The sequence below is a fragment of the Triturus cristatus genome, chromosome 10 (assembly GCF_964204655.1).
Source record: "Triturus cristatus chromosome 10, aTriCri1.1, whole genome shotgun sequence".
Taxonomy (NCBI): domain Eukaryota; kingdom Metazoa; phylum Chordata; class Amphibia; order Caudata; family Salamandridae; genus Triturus; species Triturus cristatus.
In genome coordinates, this window is record NC_140593.1 from 17704304 (window position 1) to 17726369 (window position 22066).

Consider the following 22066-nt stretch of genomic DNA (forward strand, 5'->3'; position numbering starts at 1 on the left):
TGTAATTTACTAGTTCTGGGGTCGTCCACAATCTAACCCACAGCAATAATGGTCTTAATATTGCATGTTGATCTGTTCGTTTCAGGTTTAGATCCAATAAAAGTGGTGTTAGTGGGGTATTTGTAGATATTTTTATCAACCCCCTAAGAAACTTGTTCTCAAGGCATTCAAATGTATTTCTACATGCAGGACCCCATAATTCCGCCCCATATAGTACCGCTGATTGTACTTTATACCTAAATATCTCTAGGGCAGGGGTCACAGCCTTATTCGAGCATTCTTTGTGTCTTTTGAGAATTGGTAGACAGTTTTGTTTAAAAATAATCTTGTTCTTTTCTAACTGCGGCCTCCATGCTAAAGACGAGTCTATAGAGACACCCAAATATATAAAATTCTGCACATAATCAAGCTTCTGTCCATTTAACATTAGATTTTTCTTAAAATTCCTATGAGGACTCAGTGCCATGTATTTAGTTTTTTTAGTATTGATTTCTAGGCCCTTCAAGGAACAATACGACTGAAATCTATTTAATAAATTTTGAAGGCCCCGTGGTGTTTGGGAAATGAGGATGGTGTCATCTGCGAACAAAAGTGAAGAGACCCGTTCGCCCCCTAATCTAGGTGCGTCGTTATCACTACACTCCATGTATGATGGTATATCGTTGACAAACAGGGAGAATAGGGTTGGCGCCAGTACACACCCCTGGCGTACTCCTCTTTTTATAGGGATAGCTTTTGTAAGTTCCCCAGTAGGACCCCACCTGACCTTTGCATAATTGTCCTTGTGTAATCCAATAACCAATTTTAGTAGGCCTAGCGGGAGCCCCTGAGATTTCAGTGATGCCCACAGAAGTTCTCTTGGTATAAGGTCAAATGCGGCCCGTAAATCTACGAATGCCACATATAAATGACCTTTACGAAGAGTAACATATTTCCAATACAAGCAACAGAGCCTTAGAACTTGGTCAGTGGTTCCCGTTTTTACTCTGAAACCTGCTTGATATTTTGTTAAAATTTGCTCTTCTTCCAACCAGGAATTTATACGGTTTAAAATATGCCTAGCATACATTTTTTGAGTAATATCTAAAAGACTTATGGGGCGATAGTTAGCAGGATTGCTTCTATCGCCCTTTTTAAAAATGGTAATAATTTCCGCCCCGTTCCATGTGTCCGGAATTGCCTCCCCAGCAGCAACAGTATTGCACAAATGATTAAGATAAGGAACCCAGACGTCAAGTTCGTGCTTGAACAGGTCACCTGGTACTTTGTCCAGCCCTGGGGCTTTCCCAGATTTGACAGAATTAATAGCTAATTCTGTTTCCTCTAGATCAAAAACTATATGTAACGATTCAGCCTCAGCAAATAACAGAGGATGATCTTCCTGTACTACACTAACAGCCCCTTGGTCGGCGTACAGATTCGTAAAGTGGTCTATCCAGGTTGCTTTGTCAAGGAAAACCTCTCTTGAGCCCTTCTCCCTTTGATTACCCTTAGCCACTGTTTCCCAAAATAGCTTTTGGTCCTTCATTTTAGCTGCCATCAGCATACATGACCACAGTTCCTCGTCCCATGTGCACTTTGCATTGGCCAGCACCTTATTATATAGTTTCCTATTTTCTTTAATTGCCAAGGAATTTTTAGTTTTTACCGACTCTATCAAGGCTGATTTTGCTGTTCGGCATTCCTTGTTGAACCAAGGTTTACCTAAAGGCTGCAATTTCGCAGCACCCGATCCTTTTTTTGGTCTTCTGGTCATAAATTCTAATAGTTCTTTAAAGAACTCCTTATGTAATTTAAGAAATTGACCAGATTCACTATCGGAGGGATTGTAGGTATCAAAAACTTTAGTGAGACAGTTATAAATGTTTGCTACTAAGTCTTCTTGTCCCAGGATATAAGCCCATTTAACGGACCTACGATTGTTGTTTAATATAACGTTATCTGGGACTGGTTGATGTCCTACCTCTTCGGCTTCTGGTTCCATTATTAAGCTCTTTATAAAACTAACTTCCAAGGAATGATGATCACTATCAAATCTATCTTTGACCATCATTTCTTTTATATGTGGCCATAAGTCCATGGAAACGATAACATAATCAATTATACTTTGGCAATGACGTCTCGTAAAAGTCGGTACCTTGGGGCTGTCAGAGGGGAGACGCCCATTACATGCCCTCAGTCCATAGCTTACCAGTACCCTTGTAATTTGGAAAGCTAGAGTAGTTCCTATAACTGACCCATTACTAGTTAAGGATGGTATACCATTAGCATTGTCTTCATCCTCATATAAATTATTCATTCCAACAATGGGTTCAAAGTTACAGTTCATATCCCCGCATATGATCATGCTTGCTTCTGTGTCCAATGTATCCAATACTGATTCTAATTTGCCGATACATGGTGGCTCCTTGTGTGATGGACATGGTCTATTATATACATTAAAGAGATATATCGTCCGGTTATCATTGGTAACCATTTTCAAACCAAGTATGTCTAGAGAATCAATTCTTAATTGCTGTATGGCAATATTAATGGACACACTAACCCATATTATTAGCCCTCCTGATGGACGGCCTCTTACTGATGGGACTGCTTCCAGCTGGTAAGTTCTATATCCAACCCTGTACATGGATGTCGTAGCCCAAGTTTCTTGTAGGACACAAATTTCAAAGGAGTTCATATAAAGGTTCCACTCAGGGTCACTTGTTTTTGAACCCACTCCTGCAACATTCCAGGACACAATCTTGGCCATAGAAGGACCTTGGTTTAAGCTACAGCTAATAGCCGATGAGGAATTACTTGGTGTCATCGGTTTTCCTGAGTTATTACTATTATAATCATTTGCCTCATGATGTTTTATTTGTTCCACTTTGGGTGTTGGTTCTAGAATTACCATGAGTTTTTTTTTGGGTGTGGTATTTCCCCCCTGTGTACCAGTTGATAATAATTGAGGTAAGCGATTTGGGGAATCAGATGTCCTAAAGGAGCTTGTTGGAGACGCGGGACTAATTGACAGGGTTGAGATTTATATCCTTCCCCATATATTGGGAGTCAATCAACAGTCTCCAATCCGCTAAACCTGTTAAAACAGGGGATTAAGGGTTGTGCGAACTGTGGACCCGTCCATTCTCCATGATACTGCAAATTGACGTGTTGGGGCCTCCCGGCCCAACGTTGTATTATGGTCCAGCCATCCTCCCCCTCCCTTTCTCTCCTCTTGGGATTTAGATTTCCAAATAACTCACACCCATTTCCACCTCTATTTTGTTTTGTATCCCTTAACCAACTCCATGCGTTATCTTCGTATTTCATTGGCGGATAAAAATAAGCCAGGGGTCTTGCTACGATCAATGAACCATTGTTCTTTGGGATTCCCAAGCAAATGTGTCCTACTGATCGAGGGTCTTCAAATGATACAATCACACAGTCCCCTTGTATTTTTTTCCTAATGTTTCCTACCCAAGGGACCCTCTCTACCATTAGGATATTGCTTCTTACTGTTGGTGGTAATGGATGATTAATATTCAACCAGTGTGAGACTTTGTTTTTAAGCGCCTCGTATGGTTCTAGGACTAACGGGTCTAGTTCCGGAACCCCAGTTAAAATGACTACATAATCGCATGCTTCAGGAGGTAGATTAACATTCCTGCGCTTTTCTATATGCGTGTTGTCATCAGTGTGTCTAGGCGTGCTGCAAGGAGCCGTTTTTCCAACTGTTGTTCCACGTGACATAATGGACTTTGCATTTTTTCCACCCACATCAGTAACAATAGGATTGATATTAGGGCCCTTGGGGACTGGATTCCTTTCTTTTGCTACATCATTGACAAGTTTTTTTGATATCTGTACATTGCTAATAGGAGCTGGTATCTGAGTTATCTTGTTTTTCTTACTGATATGGTCATCTTTTTTCTCTTTCCTCAGTTCAATGAGTTGTTTTTCTATCCCATCTAATTTTTCTTCTATAGGAATAAGCAGTTTCTTAAATATTTTTGACAAGGTCAATATAAGGGAATCTTCATTCCCTATATTTATGCCTGTACTATCAGCTGATAATTCAACAGAAAGAATATCAGCTAGTGATTTATCTAAAAAACTGTCGTCTACAATATTCATAGGTAGTGTCTTAAGGACAACCCCTCCTTTCCCTGTTTCTTGGCCCTGTGTTTCCCTTGTCACGCTTGCATTGGATCTATTATTTCTTTTGCTCTTTGTAACCTTGGTAGTTCTAGTAGCGGGATATTTTTTGTGGGATCGCTTAGTTGTACTTTTTTTAGGGATTGCTCCCTCCTTTATCCCTTTTCTTGGGATATTATTGTCAGCTATCTGGCCATCTGGCTGGGGAGCTACCGAGGTGTTTTCTATGATTGCCAACCCCTGTGAATCAGTAATACTACAGTCTTCAATATCAGAATTTGCACTGGTAGTACCGTGAACTTCTGCATTAACATGTAGTATATTAGGATTGGTTGGGGTGTTCTCGGGGGTTCGTATTGGAGTTCGAACTGTGGCAATGTGACCCATGGAGGACCTTTTAGCTAAGGCAAGATCTTGGGAAACCCTCCTTTCCATAAGGACAATGCCCTGATCTATTAATGTGTTTGTGCGAACTATGAAATCATCTAAAGTTCCAGTGAGTTTGGAACTACCTGACACAGTTTTACTGCTTCTAGTTCCACGTGACATCTTGTCAATATGATCGGGATAACTAAACGCGAATGGATAATAACAGACTTTTAGGTATATCTAACTAATTGCTATAATAATACTTATGTTAGGCAATAGAGTTCCTTTTATATCGATGAATGGGGAACACCAATATCTATTATATCTATCAAGCCTGCCCACATCGACACATCACATTGAAAAATAGCTGTCCATGTAATAATAAATAGTAACGCTGATGTGCTTACGATGTCCGATGCATGCACAACAAAACGGGCAGCGTCTCAGGCCCAGTCCAGTCTCCTCAGGCCTCTGAGGGCCTAAGAGGGCCCGCCCTTTGCCCGGGCTTAGCCCGGCTGAGACCAGGCGCGAGACCACGACGCGGGGAGTGAGTTCGGCGCTGCCACGCGATGTGAGGCGCGGCAGCGGGAGGGAGGGAACGCCAAGGACAGCAGACTCTGGACCACGCTGTCGGGCTGTGGAAAATATTCAGAATGCACTCTGCGCTGGTAGGACACCCGCTCCACCGTGAGTGAGTTCGGTTTTTAAAGCGCCTCCTGACGCTACTTCCGGGATGTTGGGGCCGGGGAGTCTGGGAGCTGTAGTTCAATCCCCCTCCTGCTCCACACAGCGCCCACGCGATGTGAGGCGCGGCAGCGGGAGGGAGGGAACGCCAAGGACAGCAGACTCTGGACCACGCTGTCGGGCTGCGGAAAATATTCAGAATGCACACTGCGCTGGTAGAACACCCGCTCCACCGTGAGTGAGTTCGGTTTTTAAAGCGCCTCCTGATGCTACTTCCGGGATGTTGGGGCCGGGGAGGCTGGGAGCTGTAGTTCAATCCCCTTCCTGCTCCACACAGCGGCCACGCGATGTGAGGCGCGGCAGCGGGAGGGAGGGAATGCCAAGGACAGCAGACTCTGGACCACGCTGTCGGGCTGCGGAAAATATTCAGAATGCACACTGCGCTGGTAGGACACCCCGACTGCGCTGGTAGGACACCCGAAAGATATCAAAATAATAGAGATACACCTCAAAAGCTGGTTGTGCGCGAGCAATGCCGCCGATTTCACAATTTCCTACCTTCGTAAATAGTATACCCACCGGTTCTACCAATCAACTAAGCAGTGCTCATTTTATCAACTGAGGAAAGATGAAAGTCTGAGCGGAGTGACCGGGATTGTAACATGCTGCTTGCACACTGTGGGGAGCTACCCACTCAGATGTTTTACCTGCGTTGGAACCTGTGGCCGAAAGTCCCAAATACATTTTTATCCGGCGCACAGGCCCACACACGCATCTAAGTCAATAGAGGTGAGAACCTGTTATGCAGGGTTGATAGGGAGCATTATTTGTGAGGGGCCCGGGAAGTGGCTTATAGAAATATCCCAACTGTGATGTGAAAATATGTGTGGAATTAAAAATAAAATCTTCCCGTGCCCTCAAAAGTGATCTGGGTGGACTGAGAAAGTTAATCTCAATGTTCTTTGGTGACACCCCCACCCACCCAACTCTTCTAATCCTAATGATTGAGGGACAAAAAGGTAGATTTCCCATATATAAGGAGTATCGGACCTATGTTATGTTAGCATGATGCATCTATATGTACACTTCTTGTTTGATATATATGCTTTTGCTTGGAGGAAACTTGTTTATTTCCTCTCTGTATATGTATTGCTAAAAGAGTAGGCCGAGAACCATACAGACGCCATCTACTGATTATATGCTCGAGCACGGGCTGTGATTACGCGTTGATCACGTGCAGTTGCCAGGCCCCTGTTCATCTGAGTTATGGGTAGCAGCTGAAGGTAGGCTGTTTACTCGACTGTTCTAAGACTCAAGGTCGCATCTGGCTTTGGGGGTGATAAGTGCATTCCTGGAGGCGCCGTGCCTACACTCCCAGGCACCAAGACGAAAGGGAGTCACCCCTCCTGACCTCATCAGTAATAGATGGTTAAGCCTTTGTACTGGTCTGATGTGTGCCATATATGGTCCTTCCTGGAGCTTGAGGGCCAACTGTTGTTTTTCCTTTTACATTGACTGTATGTGCTAAACCGAAAAGTATATAACCTCATGTTTGAATAAAGGCCAGAAGTCCTCTCGGCGCACCTGATGGGTGAGGTTCGGATAGGCTCCTCTATAGAGTATTTTGTTTAATAAATGATTGAACCTTCTTCACTGCCAACTGCCTGATTATTTGGTAAATGGTATTGGGACTATTGGTAGGTATAGTTCTTTTGTTTATTTTTATGTTACATCAGTTGGCGACTCCGCCGGGACTCCGTGACTGGGTCGTCCTCCCCGTAAACGGGTGGTAAGGACAAGGGGTAATTCTGGTCGAGCGGGTGGACGGGAAAAGGATCCTTTAAAATGTATCCATCTTTGGTATGAACTTACTCTGCTCTCACGATCAGAGTATCCCCAGCTGCTAGTGACCCTTCACCGGAGTCCTACGGGCGTAAACCAGGAGCTGACCGTGTTGGTCTTCAGGAGTTGGCAGTGGAGAACACGCCATTGTACCTGTGTGCAACAGGTGAGTGGAATTGTCTTGATGTTTTTGGCATGCACTGATGAGCAGTGATTTTGAAGCAGTTAACTGTGTAAGTATTTGGTGGTCAGTGTACCACGGAGAATCTTGGGGGTCTGACGGGGCAGCATTATGGTGGCTGCACGTATAGATGCTCCACGGACATTTTAGTGAATAATAGAGACGCCGATCGGACGCCCGGTGTGGCATTATGATGTTACACATGTCTGACACCTTAAACCTCCTGTGTTTAGATAGCCAATCCACATATTTTTTTCGTATTTGAAGGCAAGTTTCCCCCTGTTCTTTTTGAGAGTTGGTACGCCTGCCAACACTTGGACGTATGGACAAGCCTCTGGTGGTAATCCCAAGACCTCCATGTTGGGATCATGAATGATGACCCTTTCTAATGGAATTCGAAGAGCCATCACCTGACTTGGGGTTCTCTCTAGATAAACTAATAACTGGGTCAGGCAGGCTAGTAGAGGGCAAATTCTGAGGAGTCTGGATGTATTACATGTGTTAGTAACGTGGTACTGATTTCGGCTTAGGTACAAAAAGATCCTTAACTTTGCTACAAGTTACACATGTTACACATAAATTACCAGATGGAAAACCTGTAAGAGTTGCTAGTAATGAGATCAGAGAGTCAGGTCCTGAGCCACCATTAGGGCCAATAGGCAGCACCCCCCCTACAATAGCAGCATTCCGAGAGGACTCCCTTTGACCACTTCTATTATTCACCACAGTTTCCAAATTATCTAAACGATCCCAAAGGGAAGTGAAGTTCTTATCTAACAGTTCCTTAAACCGTGCAAGAACAATGTACAAAGCGGCATCTGCAGCAGCATCGCGTGTGACATCTCCAGGGAAACTCAATGTTCGTGGAGGGGGAACAATATCAGTCTGAGTACTAATGGAGTTAGTTTTTACTACCTCCGGCTGCACAACTCTGGACCATTTCTGATGTTTTTGTTTCTGAGTACCCACACCCATCTTTCTCTTTTCCAAAGTCGCTCTCTTCTTTTCCTCACTTTGGGGTTTAGAAGTCCTTTCCCTTTAGGCTGTACTTGGTTCGTCTAAGGTAGCCACAATGGGTATGACCAAATCAGATACAGAGTGGGCCTGAGAAAAACTTTGTGACAAACTCTGTGGATTCGTGGTCGGACAAGTTTGTAAGGCACTGCCCAAGGGAGACGTACCTGGTGATAAGCGTCTCTGCGGCGTGAAAGAGTCTAATGACAGTCGCCATTCCGACAACTCAATCTCAAGACTGAGCATTGACTCAGCCCTGATAATAGAGGCATCCAAAGTCCCCGCTACTCCCTTACATGTACTCATTATGGAATCCAGATTTCAAGTGCTAAAAACCCTACACAGCAGGAAACACAATAATCAATAGGGGTTTATAACACTAACCACCACAGTACCTGCTATCTCTGATGCCTCAATACATTGTCCCACTAGTCAGATGTTAGATAGGGGGCCCAGCCAAGCCTCCTACGGGCCCACCCTTGGCCTGGGCTTTTCCCGGGCATGGCGTGGTCACGCACACGCACGTCCCTCCCTGAGGGAGCCCTGGACTGCTTAAAAGCACCTCCTGGTACGAGTGAGGCCATCGGTAGCTGTAGTTCCTGCTCCCAGGCAAAGCAGAGTTGACTGGCAGCATGGTCTGGTCCCGCTTCCTAGAACCCATTAAGAGCGGCAAGAGTGGCAGAAGGCAGGTAAACAAGGTGAGTGTGGGCTCCCGTGCTGCGGGAGCCTTGGACCACTTAAAAGCGCCTCCTGGCGCGAAGTGAGGTCGGCGGCCGCAGCGTCCTTGCTGCTAGGAAGCTTGCCACCTGTAGTTCCTACTCCCTGGTGTGAGAAGTTGGCCTGGTATATGCTGTCCACTAATTATAGTGGGCACCCTGTACCAGTCCAAACAACCCCTTATTGATGATAGGTTAAAGACAACCTTTATTGAAAGCTATCCTAGTGGTAGCTATGGAGAGCAGCCTTCAGGCTAAGTCTTGAAGGAATGTAAAGCAGCTTGTTTTACTAGTCTATATTCTCTTGAATGGCTAAATGAAAGACAACCACACCAGGTATATATATAAAATATATGTATTTATTTCTAAACACACCCTACTGGTCTCTTTATGAGGCTAGAGGTCCAAACACATAAGTTACACTTCAAATAGTACAGTAAAATAGCACAAATACACGTCAGGTCCTAGGGGCGAGATAAATCATATACAAAAATAGTGGTATAAGAACCACAACTTAACTAAACACAAGGCCTACAGCCTGTAGAATCGCTGGGGCCCAAGGAACCACCCAAGGTAGTGACACAGGGGACCCACGGGGGCCGTGTGCCGTGTGTGAACACAGACCCAAGCTCCCGTTAGCTTCTATGGTGAAAGTTGCGGTTAGATTTTTAAAGATTAGGGACACTTATAAACGAGTCAGGACCAACACTTTTGGACTTAGGAAGTTCTAGGGTCAACACCCATGGGCGCACCGGAGTACTCGAGTTTCCTTACCCAAGGAAGCCAGGTGCATAGGTGTCAAATGGTGTTGGGTCGCGTCGTCGATTTCAATGGGAGCTGGCGAAGAAGTGCTGCTGCCGGGAAGATGCGAAGTGTACGGTAGGTGAATGCTCACCGAAGTCGGGTGATTTCAGGTGAAGAAGGTGAAGCTTGACTCTTCAGCCACGAGGACCAGGAGGTGTCGAGGACAACCAGGAGCTGGATTTGAGCTGTCTCATGAAGGATGTTGAGTGCCGCAGCATACGGTGCCTGGTTTGGACACAACAAGCCTTGACAACAGCAACCCATGCAGAAAGAAGAAAGATGCTTCGGTGCAGACCATCAAGGTCTGAGGGACTCACCCCATGGTGGGGAGACAGGGAACATCCGTAGCAACCAAGGCCGCCCAAGGAAAATCAAAGTTGCCTTCACAGGGACCCACCAGTTGATGGACCAGGGATCGAAAGGAGCCTCAAGCTCAAATGCAAGAAGCGGGCTCACGGAACACTCATGGAGTGTAGGCCCGTAATCTTCGGTGCAGATAGTGCTCAGGGTGTGGGCTACAAGTAACCCAAAGCACGACTTCCAGAGATGTCGGGAAATCAATGCACTGGAAAATGTGCATGGGGACCAGGAGTTATGGTTCCACGCTACTCACGAGGGCTGCGGGTCTAAGCTTTACTGGGGACTCAGGTCGGCCTCTGCGATGTCTGGAAATCCTCTTCCTGGGCTGCAAATACTTCATAATCCAGTGGGAGCTTCAGAGATGCAGACCGGCAGAAAGCTTTGTTGGTGCCTGCCAAGCAGGGGAGTCACTCCTTGACCCCAAGGGAGATTTCTTCAGTCCTCTAGTCCTGAGTAGAGCATCGAAGTTCCAGGATTTAGCTTCAGAGTTTCATCCAGGGATATCTAAAGTCTTGTTGCCAGGGGTTCCTTACTTATACCTAAGAAAGGGGATGGACTAACTCTAGGGACCCACCTATGGGAGGGTTTGGAAAGAGGGGTGGCTACACCCATTTCCTTTGTCCAGTTTCACACCAGAGCAGGGGCTGGAAGCCCCTGAACCAGTTAGAGCAGGACTATGCACAGGGACACCAAATGTGCCACCAGTGCAGGACTTCAAAGCACTCTCAGAGTGCTCCCACCCAGCCCCAATACACATCAGCCTGTATGGGAGGTGGTGACACCTCCCTGTGATAGGAAACCTATTGTCCAGGCCTCCCTTGCCAGAGTTTCGGTCAGCAGCAGGAGACCAGACCCGTGTCTGTGGCTGCAGCATTCATTTAGTGATTCCAGGGCTTAGTTAAGTTGGTACCGGGTATACCGATGCTATCATGTCTCTCCCTCTAGAAGGGTGGAATCATATTCTCACATCAGGAATTTATGTAGGGATATCACTACAAGGTGTTTGACACCAAACAAGACATGTTTCCATGCAGTCAGTCCAAAGTTAGGTTAAACAAAAGGATCTCCCTAATTCAGTTGAGGCCCTAGAGGAGGGAGAGAACATAGCAAAATAAAATAGAAACCTCTTAGCCGGCCTACACACTTTTACATTGATCTATTTAGATTCTGCATCCCCAGTCAAAATGTCATAGATAAGTTACATACGTTTGCACTAAGACCATATCAAACAATTTTGGTTTTTAAATAACAAACAATTTTTATTATATCTTTTGTTGTGTTTTATAATTTACACATAATTTAAGAAAAAAGAAAACATTTTTTACATTTGTGAGTTTTGATGCAAACAAATTGCACATTTAGTATAAAAAAGAGAGAACAACATCCTAGACATCTGTGATATGTACAAAAAACAATTACTAGTCACTCATACTTAGGGACCTCAAGATGAGACACAAAATGGCGGCCCACGTCTCACTCGGGGTGACTAGGCCAACATTCTTTGGTAGATTCTGTGCTCGAGGTGGGGGCTACAAGTCAGCACAAGCACGACTTCAGGAGACGTCGAGAAGTAAATGCACTTGCAAAAGTGCACGTGACCAGGAGTTCTGGTTCCACGCTACTCACAAGGGCTGTGGGTCTCAGCTTTGCAGGGGACTCTGAGGTTCTGTAACGATCCGAACCCGTGAATTCAGTATCGTAGTACTGACACGATTTCAGTACCAATGAACCGCAAATGATCCATTATAGGCATGACAGTGTTTTCGCTGCGCAACTAGCATGAATTCAACTCGGGTCAGCCTCTTAGATGTCTGGAAATCCTCTTCCTGGGTTAAAAATACTTCAGAGTCTGGCGGGAGCTTCGGAAATGCAGACCAGCAAATTGCTTTGTTGGTGCCTGCAAGCAGGCGAGTCACTCCTTGACCCCAAGGGAGATTTCTTCTGTCCTGTAGTCTTGAGTAGAGCGTCGAAGTTCCAGGATTCAGCTTCGGAGTTTCATCCAGGGATATCTAAAGTTCTGGTTACAGAGTTTCCTTACTTATTCCTAAGGAAGGGGTTGGACTAGCTCTGGGACCCACCTATGGGAGGGTTTGGAAACAGGGGTGGCTACACCCATTTCCTTTGTCCAGTTTCACACCAGAGCAGGGGCTGGAAGCCCCTGAACCGGTTTGAGCTGGACTATGCACAGTGACACCAAATGTGCCCCCAGTGCAGGACTTCAAAGCACTCTGAGAGTGCTCCCACCCAGCCCCAATACACATAAGCCTGTTTGGGAGGTGGTTACACCTCCCTGTGACAGAAACCTATTGTCCTGGCCTCCCCTGCCAGAGTTTCGGTCAGCAGCAGGAGGCCAGACCCGTGTCTGTGGCTGCAGCATCCATTTTGGGATGCCAGGGCTCTTCAGGATTCTACCGCGTTTCCTCAGTGGGTAAATGTCTATCCCTCTAGAAGGATGGGATCATACTCCCCCACCAGTTACTGTTGTGGGGGTATGTTTCCAAGGGGGTTGACACCAAACACAACATGTTTCCGTGCAGGGAGTCCAAAGTTAGCATTAACCGTTTTAGTTATAATGCACTTAAGAGTATATGGTCAGGCTGCACCACTGACAACCCCAGAGAAGAAATTTCGAAGGCTGCAGAGGGGCTCAGCTCATGCCTGGGCACCTTATCACATATAACCAAGCCTTCAGCATTGATAAGGCCTGCGATAGGGGTGACTGATAGGTTTCATTGAAAAGTGATAGGTGATGTATAGTGAACCTATACCTCTGTAAGGGGTGCGTGCACCACCTTACCCAGGCAACAGTAGCAGGCCAGTGGTGTCATTTTGGAGGGCTTTCCAGGGGTGGCACAATACATGCTTCAGCCCTTGGTAGGCCTCTGGGGTACCTATGCCCTGGATACATACTATACCATATACTAGGGACTAACAAGGGTACCCCAGAATCCAATCTGGAGTGTACCTAATTTACATGCAATCAATTTAGAGAGGCAACAGCTAGGCTGGGGTCCTGAATAGCAGGGCCCCAGCCAGACAAAAGTCGAAAAATATTGAAACACCAGCAAAAAGAGGGGGTAACCATGTGAACTAGATCCTACTCTCCTACACACCCTCCCAACGCAAGAACATTAAGCTAACCGTGACCAGTTGAGTCTTCATGTTCTAAGTGGAGATATCTGGAGAGTCCATCTGCATTGGCATGTTGGGTCCCAGGTCTATGTTCCGCTGTATAGTCCATCCCCTGTAGTGAAATGGACCACCTGAGAAGTTTGAGGTTTTCACCCTTCATCTGTTTTAGCCATAAGAGGTCCTTATGGTCTGTCTGAACAATGAAGTGAGTACCAAACAAGTATGGATTCAACTTCTTCAGAGCCCAAAGCACAGCAAGTCCTCCCTCTCAATGGCTGACCAACGTTTCTCTCTGGGTGTCAACCTTCTGCTTATGGAAGCTACTGGTTGATCCTGACCTTCAACATTCAACTATGACAGTACAGCCCCTACCCCCAACTCAGATGCATCTGTTTGGAAAATGAACTTTTTGGAGTAATCAGGACTTTGCAGAATGGAAGCAGTGCACATGGCCTGCTTCAGGTCATCAAATGCCTTTTGACAGCTAGTTGTCCACTGAACCTTTTGCGGCATTTTCTTAGAGGTTATGTCAATCAGGGGTGTCACTATTGATCCATACCCCTTGACAAATTCTCTGTAGTATCCAGTCAGGCCTAAGAAGGCTCTCATCTGAGTCTGGGTAGTGGGAGCAACCCAGTCCATTATGGTCTGGATTTTGCTCTGCAATGGTTGAACCTGGCCTCCACCTACAATGTGGCCCAGGTACACAACCTGACTCTGCTCTATCTGGCACTTAGTAGCCTTGATAGTTAGGCCTGCCTTTTGCAGGGCCTCCAAAACATTCCTCAGTTGGACCAGGTGATCCTCCCAGGTGGAGCTAAAGACAGCAATATCATCTAGATATGCTGCACTATAGTCTTCCAGGACTGTATGGACCTGATTCACCAACCTTTGGAAAGTGGGAGGTGCATTCTTCAAACCAAAAGGACATTACCACGAATTGATAGTGCCCACTAGGGGTTGAGAATGCTGTATTTGGCTTTGCATCATCAGCTAGTATGATCTGCCAGTAGACAGACGTCAAGTCAAATGTGCTTCGAAACTTGGCTGAGGCCAAAGTATCTATTAGCTCATCTGCCCTTGGGATGGGATGGGCATCAGTCCTAGTGACTGTATTGAGACCCCTGTAATCCACACAAATCCTCATCTCTCTCTTGCAATCTTTGGTGTGAGGTTTAGGTACCAGGACTACTGGGCTAGCTCAAGGGCTATCTGAGGGTACAATGACTCCCAAATCCAACATCTTTTGGTCTTCTGTCCTTATGCAGTCCCTGACATGGTCAGGTTGCCTGTAGATCTTATTCGGCGGGGACACGCCGGGGTGCGTAACCATGCGCTCTACAAAATTCCATAATAATAATAATATTCGTCACAGGGAGACTGTCCCCAGTGTCCACTTCATGAGTACACCAGGTTGTCTGACTTGGAGTCAGAGAAAACATATGTCTAAACTGGCTGAGAAGTTTTCTGCAGTCAGTTCGTTGCTGAACAGTGAGGCTAGGTTTCAAATAAGAGGGATAAGGGGGGCGTTTTCCGCTCACACAAGTGAGTGGGAGGTCCAGACTGGTAAAGCGCCCCAACAATGAGACTCTCAAGAAGAATGTTACCAGTAGTTCCTCAGAGGAAAGAGAAGAGTGGAGGTGAATCGATAAGAGAGCCTAGAAGGACTGCATGTACGTTATGTGTAAAGTGGGTAATCCTTTTGTTGGATATTAATGCCTTCACACACCCTTTCAGGTGTCATGCTTCATCATCTGGGCTGCTCCTCGTCGGGCCGGCGGTGCAATGCCTAACGGGCTCCCTAAAAGGGGCACTTTATCGGAGTTCTTTTAATCCAACAGCCGTTTGGTGAAGTGCGGGTATGAGGGCCTGATTATTGTAGATACAAAAAGTGATTTAAAACAGGGTCGAAAGTACCAGTGTGGGAAATCAATTTATTCTAAAGGTCTCCTTCCCTGATTAAAAAGTGTGCGTGGCACTCGGTAGAGTGTAATGTCTCTAATTAGAGTGCATGAGATTGGTGGTCAACATGTTTCTCGCTCTGAGCTCGTGCGCTCGCGATTCGTCAGGACCTATAAAACTATCTACAAGAATAAGAGGGGACTATACAAAATATTGGTCTCCAGACTCGGTGGCTCGGGTAGGTCCAGTGATAGAGCATGAGCGGGGCAGACACCTACTTTTAGAGGTCCTTCGACTCACGCTGAGTCCACCAAGCACTGTTGTGGTCCGCAGTCCTACCGAATAGGGTAGCACCAGACCATGACAGGTATTCTAGCCGAATTAAAAAAAATTTCACATGACTCATTGTGACTAGGAGACCAATATTTTGTATAGTCCCCTCTTATTCTTGTAGATAGTTTTATAGGTCCTGACGAATCGCGAGCGCACGAGCTCAGAGCGAGAAACATGTTGACCACCAATCTCATGCACTCTAATTAGAGATATTACACTCTACCGAGTGCCACGCACACTTTTTAATCAGGGAAGGAGACCTTTAGAATAAATTGATTTCCCACACTGGTACTTTCGACCCTGTTTTAAATCACTTTTTGTATCTACAATAATCAGGCCCTCATACCCGCACTTCACCAAACGGCTGTTGGATTAAAAGAACTCCGATAAAGTGCCCCTTTTAGGGAGCCCGTTAGGCATTGCACCGCCGGCCCGACGAGGAGCAGCCCAGATGATGAAGCATGACACCTGAAAGGGTGTGTGAGGGCATTAATATCAAACAAAAGGATTACCCACTTTACACATAACGTACATGCAGTCCTTCTAGGCTCTCTTATCGATTCACCTCCACTCTTCTCTTTCCTCTGAGGAACTACTGGTAACATTCTTCTTGAGAGTCTGAACAGTGAGGCTGCCTGCCAAGGCTACATCATCCAGTGATCCATCATAGGGTGCTGAGAGAGCAGGTCAGGGAGTGGGTCACTGTTAGAAATGGGGGTCTCTAGTTGGCAAAGACTGGCCACTGTCCAAGTAGGGACCCTTCTTCCTATGCCAGAGTAAGTGGGCTCCACCCTTTGATAACCTCTGCTCAACCCTGTGGTAATGTAGCACGAGCAGCTAGGCTTATCTCAGAAGCAGTGTGTGAAGCATTTATGACCATACACAGTAACTCAGTGAAGAACACTACAAAGGGACACCACTCAAGTAGTTATAAAAAAATAAGTATCTTTATAGATAGACTTAACACAAGGCCAATAACAGTAAAAAGCCACAATACTAGAAAAATAGGGTTACTCTTAAAATACTGCAAAAATAGTTCAAAGTGTGCAAAGAGGAGTTCAGTTCAAAGCAGTGGTCTCTGTGACCCTTTTACTTACAAAGTACCTGGATTCTGTAGCAAAACAACCAAAATGTCGCAAAGGAGCTGTAGCGATGATTTTCCTCACGCGAGGCCATCGATGCGTTGAATCCTTGCCGCAAGGGAGGATGATGCGCTGATCTGCAGAAGTGTGTGGGACAAAGCGACAAACTTCTCCACGCTAAGCCGGCGATGCATTGAAATCCTTGGCGCAAGGGAGGATGATACGCCGAGCCTATTCCGTGTGCGACCCTGTTACGATCGGAAGAAATAGCATTCCGCGAGGGAGCGACAATCTGGGTGCAATGCGATAAAAATGGCTGATGGCCGGTGTCTGCGCTGCGATGTCGTGAAGCGATGAACTCGATGCGATGATCTTTGGTTAGCGAGCACTTGGAGGCCCGCAAACATGCGATGCGATAATCTTTGGGTTAGCGAGCAGTTGGCAGCCCGAAACCGTGCGATGCGATGACCTTCGGGTTAGCGAGCCTTTGGCAGCCCGCAAACGTGTGATGCGATGATCTCCGGTAGTGAGCACTCAGCGGCAGCAGCGCGATGATTTTATGTACACTCTTAAGCTGCGGCAGCTGGCAAACGGGCGTAAGCGACGATTTTCAGCATTCACTTCTCCGGAGTAAAACTAGAGGCCGTGGAACTCACAGGAGCCTCACCTGCAGATAGAAATCCTCACTGGGAGGAATCAGGAGGCTGGTGGTGAAGGCTGATGTGCCTGAGACTCCAGCAGGAGGCTAGCTCTCTTCTAGCCCTTGGGTGATTGCTTTAGCAAGTTGAAATAAAAGTTCTCTTCAACGTCCTTTTCCTCTTCTTCCAAGTCCAGTGAAAACTACTGCAGGCCAATCCAAGAAACAGCACACAAGCACACGGACAGTCACCTCCTGCAGATTCCTTCAGTTACATGGATAGAGGTTCCCCTTGTTGTCCAGGAGCAATACAAAATGTAGGGGTTTCAGCACTGATATTTATACCCCAAAAAGTCTTTGTTCTCAGAAGCTACAAGTCACTGAACCCAGCCAGAACCAGTTCTGCCCAGTCCTGGAGCACTTTGTTTCCCAGGCTGCATCCTTCCTTTCAGAAAGAGGGGGTCTGCCATCAGACGCATAGTAGGAGGTGGAGCCAGCATTCACCTTGCCAGGCACAGCCCTATTCAGGTCAAGGAGCTATCCCTCCCCATACTCCAATGCAGATCTCTCTATTCAACCCAGGTCTGACTCAGCCTGCCCTGTCCCTCCAAAATCAGACAGCCAATACACATAACAGCAGAGCACACTGGAAGGCTTAGGCAAGAAAATACCTACTTTCTAAAAGTGGTATTTTCAAACACAGTATATAAAAATAAACTTCACTAAAAGATGTATTTTAATATTCTGAGCTCAGGCATACTAAATTCATTTTTCTACCATGTTCTTTGGGTCAATTAGGACTATAGAATGTAATAGTTAAACCTCCCATTCTGGCCTATAGAGAACAGGTAGCCTTACAGTAGTGAAAAACTAAATCGGGTGTAATTCACTACCAGGACATGCTACACACATTAGAGCATGTCCTACCTTACACATACAATGCACCCTACCATAGGGGTGACTCACATGATGACACGGGAAGGTTTAGGGGCTGGGAAGTGGGTGCACTTCACAGCCAAGATGGCAGTTCTGGACTGTACACAGACCCTGCAGTGGCAGGTCTGAAACACACTTTACATGCTGCTTCTGTGGGTGGAGCAAACCAGCACTGCAGGCCCACCAGCAGCATTTGGTTTACCAGCCCTGGGCACACACAGGCCACGCTACTAGGGACTAACAGGTAAACCAAATAAGCCAATCATGGATATACCAATTCACATGCCATATTTACACAGGGCGCATTCGCGCTGTGGCACTGAATGGCAGTGGCACAGCGCCCAGAGCATCTAATACCAGCAACAGAGGAGATAACAGTGAAAAAATGGAAGGGAGACCCACGCAAATGGTGCAGGTTCTAACAGTCACTCTCTTCCTCCTGTCCCCCATCTGTAGCCATGAGCAAGCCCATGTCTACCATGTCAACATATGGTTTAAGTCTGTTGACATGAAGTACCCTATGGGGACTCCTAGGGGTTCCGAAGTCTACCAAGTAGGTGACCTTCCCTTTCTGTTCAACAATTGTATGGGGGGCACTCCATTATCCTGGAGGGCTGCTGGGGCCACAGGTTCCAACACCCACACTTTCTGTCCTGGCTGATAAACAGTCAGTACTGCCTTTTGGTCATGCCAGACCTTTTGCAATTCCTGGCTAGCCTCAAGGTTTTTAGTTGCCTTTTTCATATCCTCAGCCATCCTGGAGCGGAGACCACGTACATAGTCCACTATGTCCTGCTTAGGGGGTTTGAGTGGTAACTCCCATCCCTCCTTCACCAGACGCAAAGGACCCCTAACAGGATGGCCAAACAAAAGTTCAAAAGGGCTGTAACCAACCCCCTTTTGTGGCACCTCCCTGTAGGTAAACCAAAGGCAGGGCAAAAGTATGTCCCATCTGCGCCCAAGCTTTTCTGGGAGACCTTTGATCATGCTCTTTAAGGTTTTGTTGAATCTTTCAACTAAACCAATGCATTGTGGGTGATAGGGTGTGATGAATTTGTAATTCACTTCACACTCCTTCCACATTGCAGTTAAGTAAGTTGACATAAAGTTTGCACCTCTGTAAGATACTACCTCCTTAGGACTCAGGGTACCTAGTGGCATGGTCCACCACCACCAGGATAAATCTGTGCCCAGATGCAGTTTGAGGATTCATGGGACCAACAATATAAATCCCAACCCTCTCAAAGGGAACCCCCACCACAGGTAGTGGTATCAGGGGGGCCTTTGGGGTTCCACCTGCCTTGCCACAGGCTTGGCAGGTCACACAGGGACGACACAACACCTTAGTGTCTTCAGACATGTGGGGCCAGTGAAAGTGAGGGACAATTCTGTCCCATTTCTTGTTCTGGTCCAGGTATCCTGCTAGGGGAATATCATGGGCTAGTGTCAATAGGAAGCCCCTAAACTTCAGAGGTATAACCAACCTCCTGGAAACACCAGGCTTGGGGTCTCTACACTCTGAATAAAGGAGTCCATCATACCAATAAATGTTATGGGTGCCACTAGCATGCCCATTAACCTCATCAGCAGCTTGCTTTCCAAGGGGTTCAAGAGAGTGGCAGGTTTTCTGTTCCTCGCTCAGATTTTCCCTGAAAGGGCCCCCTGTCCCCAAGAACTCAACCTAGTCAGGTTCAAGCTCATCTGGGACAGTTCCTTCTTCAGGCTCAAGATCATCTCCCTCAAGAGACTGATCTGAATTCTGAGTCAGGGGGGAAGGCACTGACTTAATCCTACTGCTCTTCCTCTTGGGAGGCAGCTGGTGCATTCTTCCAGAATCCAGGGCCTGTCCAGTGTTAGACATTTTGGCCTGTGACCTTGTCACAGCAAAGACATGAGCAGGGATCCCTAGCATTTCTGCATGTGTCCTGAGCTCCACTTCAGCCCAAGCTGAAGTTTCCAGATCATTGCCAAGCAAGCATTCAACTGGTAGGTCTGCACTTACCTCCACCTTCTTAAGGCCAGTTACCCTTCCCCAGCAGAAGTTAACAACTGCCAGCGAATGGTCTGTTCTGACATTGCTAACATTGGTCACTTGCTACATTTCACCAAGTATAATCTGCCCAGGATCCACAAGATATTTTGTCACCATTGTGACACTTGTTCCTGTGTCCCTGAATGCCAAAGCTTCTACTCCATTAATCAAAGGCTGTTGTCTGTATTTGCCCAAGTTACTGGGACTCACAAAGGAGGACATATCCATGCCTCCATCCCAGATCAGGACAGCCTGAGTTGGAACTCTGACTAGGCCAAAGTTCATCTCAGAACCCACGGTCAACCCTACTACACCCTGTTAGACCTGGCACCTTGGCGTGAGTCTCCCTTCCTCTTTTTGTCACTGTGCCTCATGTGATTTTATGGTACTGGCCGCTCAGCGCGCTGTGCCACTGCCAACCAGTGTTGCGGTGCGAGTGCTCCCTATGTAAATTGTATATGTTGGTTGGATTCCATGATTGGGTTGTTTGGTTTACTGTCAGACCCCAGTAAAGTGCGCCAGGAGCGTCAGGGCATGTAAATACAAACACCGCTGGTGGGCTTGCAGCACTGGTTGTGCCACCCACAGAAGCGGCCGGTAAAATATGTCTAAGGTCTGCCACCGCAGAACCTGCGTGCAGTCTGGTACTGACATGCTGACTGCCAAGTGCCCACACTTGCCGGTCCCTGAAACCTTCCCTTAGCTGCATGTTAGTCACCCCTCTGGTAGGCCCACGGGCAGGGTGCGTTGTAAGCCTAAGGTAGGACAAGCCTGGATGCGTGGCATGTCCTAGTAGTGAATGACCGCCATCTTGTTGTTCACTACTGCAAGGCTACCCTGTTCTCACAGGCCAATATGGGCGGCTTGGATTGTTACACCCTATGATCCTAACCGATACAGGGAACATGGTAGAAAATCGAGTTTAGTATGCCTGAACTCGGAATAATAAGGTGCATCTTTTCCCAAGGTTTATTTTAATATTCCGGGTTTGCAAATGCCGCTTTTAGAAAGCTGTCCTTTGCTTGCCTAAACATTTCAGCCCGCCTCTGCGTGATGTGTATCTGATGTCTGGCTGGTGTGAGTGACAGGGCTGGGGAACCCAGATGGGCAGGGCTAGGTAGCCTGGTGGTGAATAGGACGATCGACAGGAAGATGGGTGGGAGGAGTACTCCTAGGCTCTGAATAGGACAGTGCTCTGCCACCTCAATGCCGGCTCCGCCCCCTGTGGAGCGTCTGAGGACTCTGCCCTGCACTCTGAAAGAAGAAGCCTGCATCGCGTAAACAAAGTGCTCAGAAACCGGACTGAACTAGGCAAGGGCCCCCCTGGCCTGGGAGAACAAAAGATTTGCTGTATAAATGGAGGAGCCCTGCTCCTAAGAAACTAGATCTGCTTTTGACCAAGAAGAATCTCTGCCTGAGGAGGAGGCACCGGGAAAGCTGTAGGAGGAAGACTGTCCCTATCCTGGGGGACTGGCCTGCAGTGGTGACCGGGCTGCCAAAGGGGAGAAGAGAAACTGTTGCTGAAGACTTTGCTTTATTTTTACTTTCAAGACTTGTGCTTTTCCAAAATGATCTCCAAGGGCTTGGAACTGAGCTTGCCCCCTGAACTGAGCCCCAGGACCATTGGGCTCTACCTGATCTTCACTCGCCTGCCGCTGGACTGTGGTGTCCTTTCCCTCGCCGGAGCTGTGACCCTCGTGCCCCAGTCCCTCCCTGAGCCTTGACCAGGAACCGCTTAGCCGCCCCCACCTTGGGAAGAGCCTCGCTCGATCGGAGCCGCTCCCCCTACGCTGTGCTGGGCTGCCCCTGCCACCTCGCTCGTTGGAGGCTCGCTGTGCACCTTCACCCTCCCGCCGGAATCGGCGTTTGTGAGCATCTCCAAGCCTCGGACGGCCCGGACGTAAT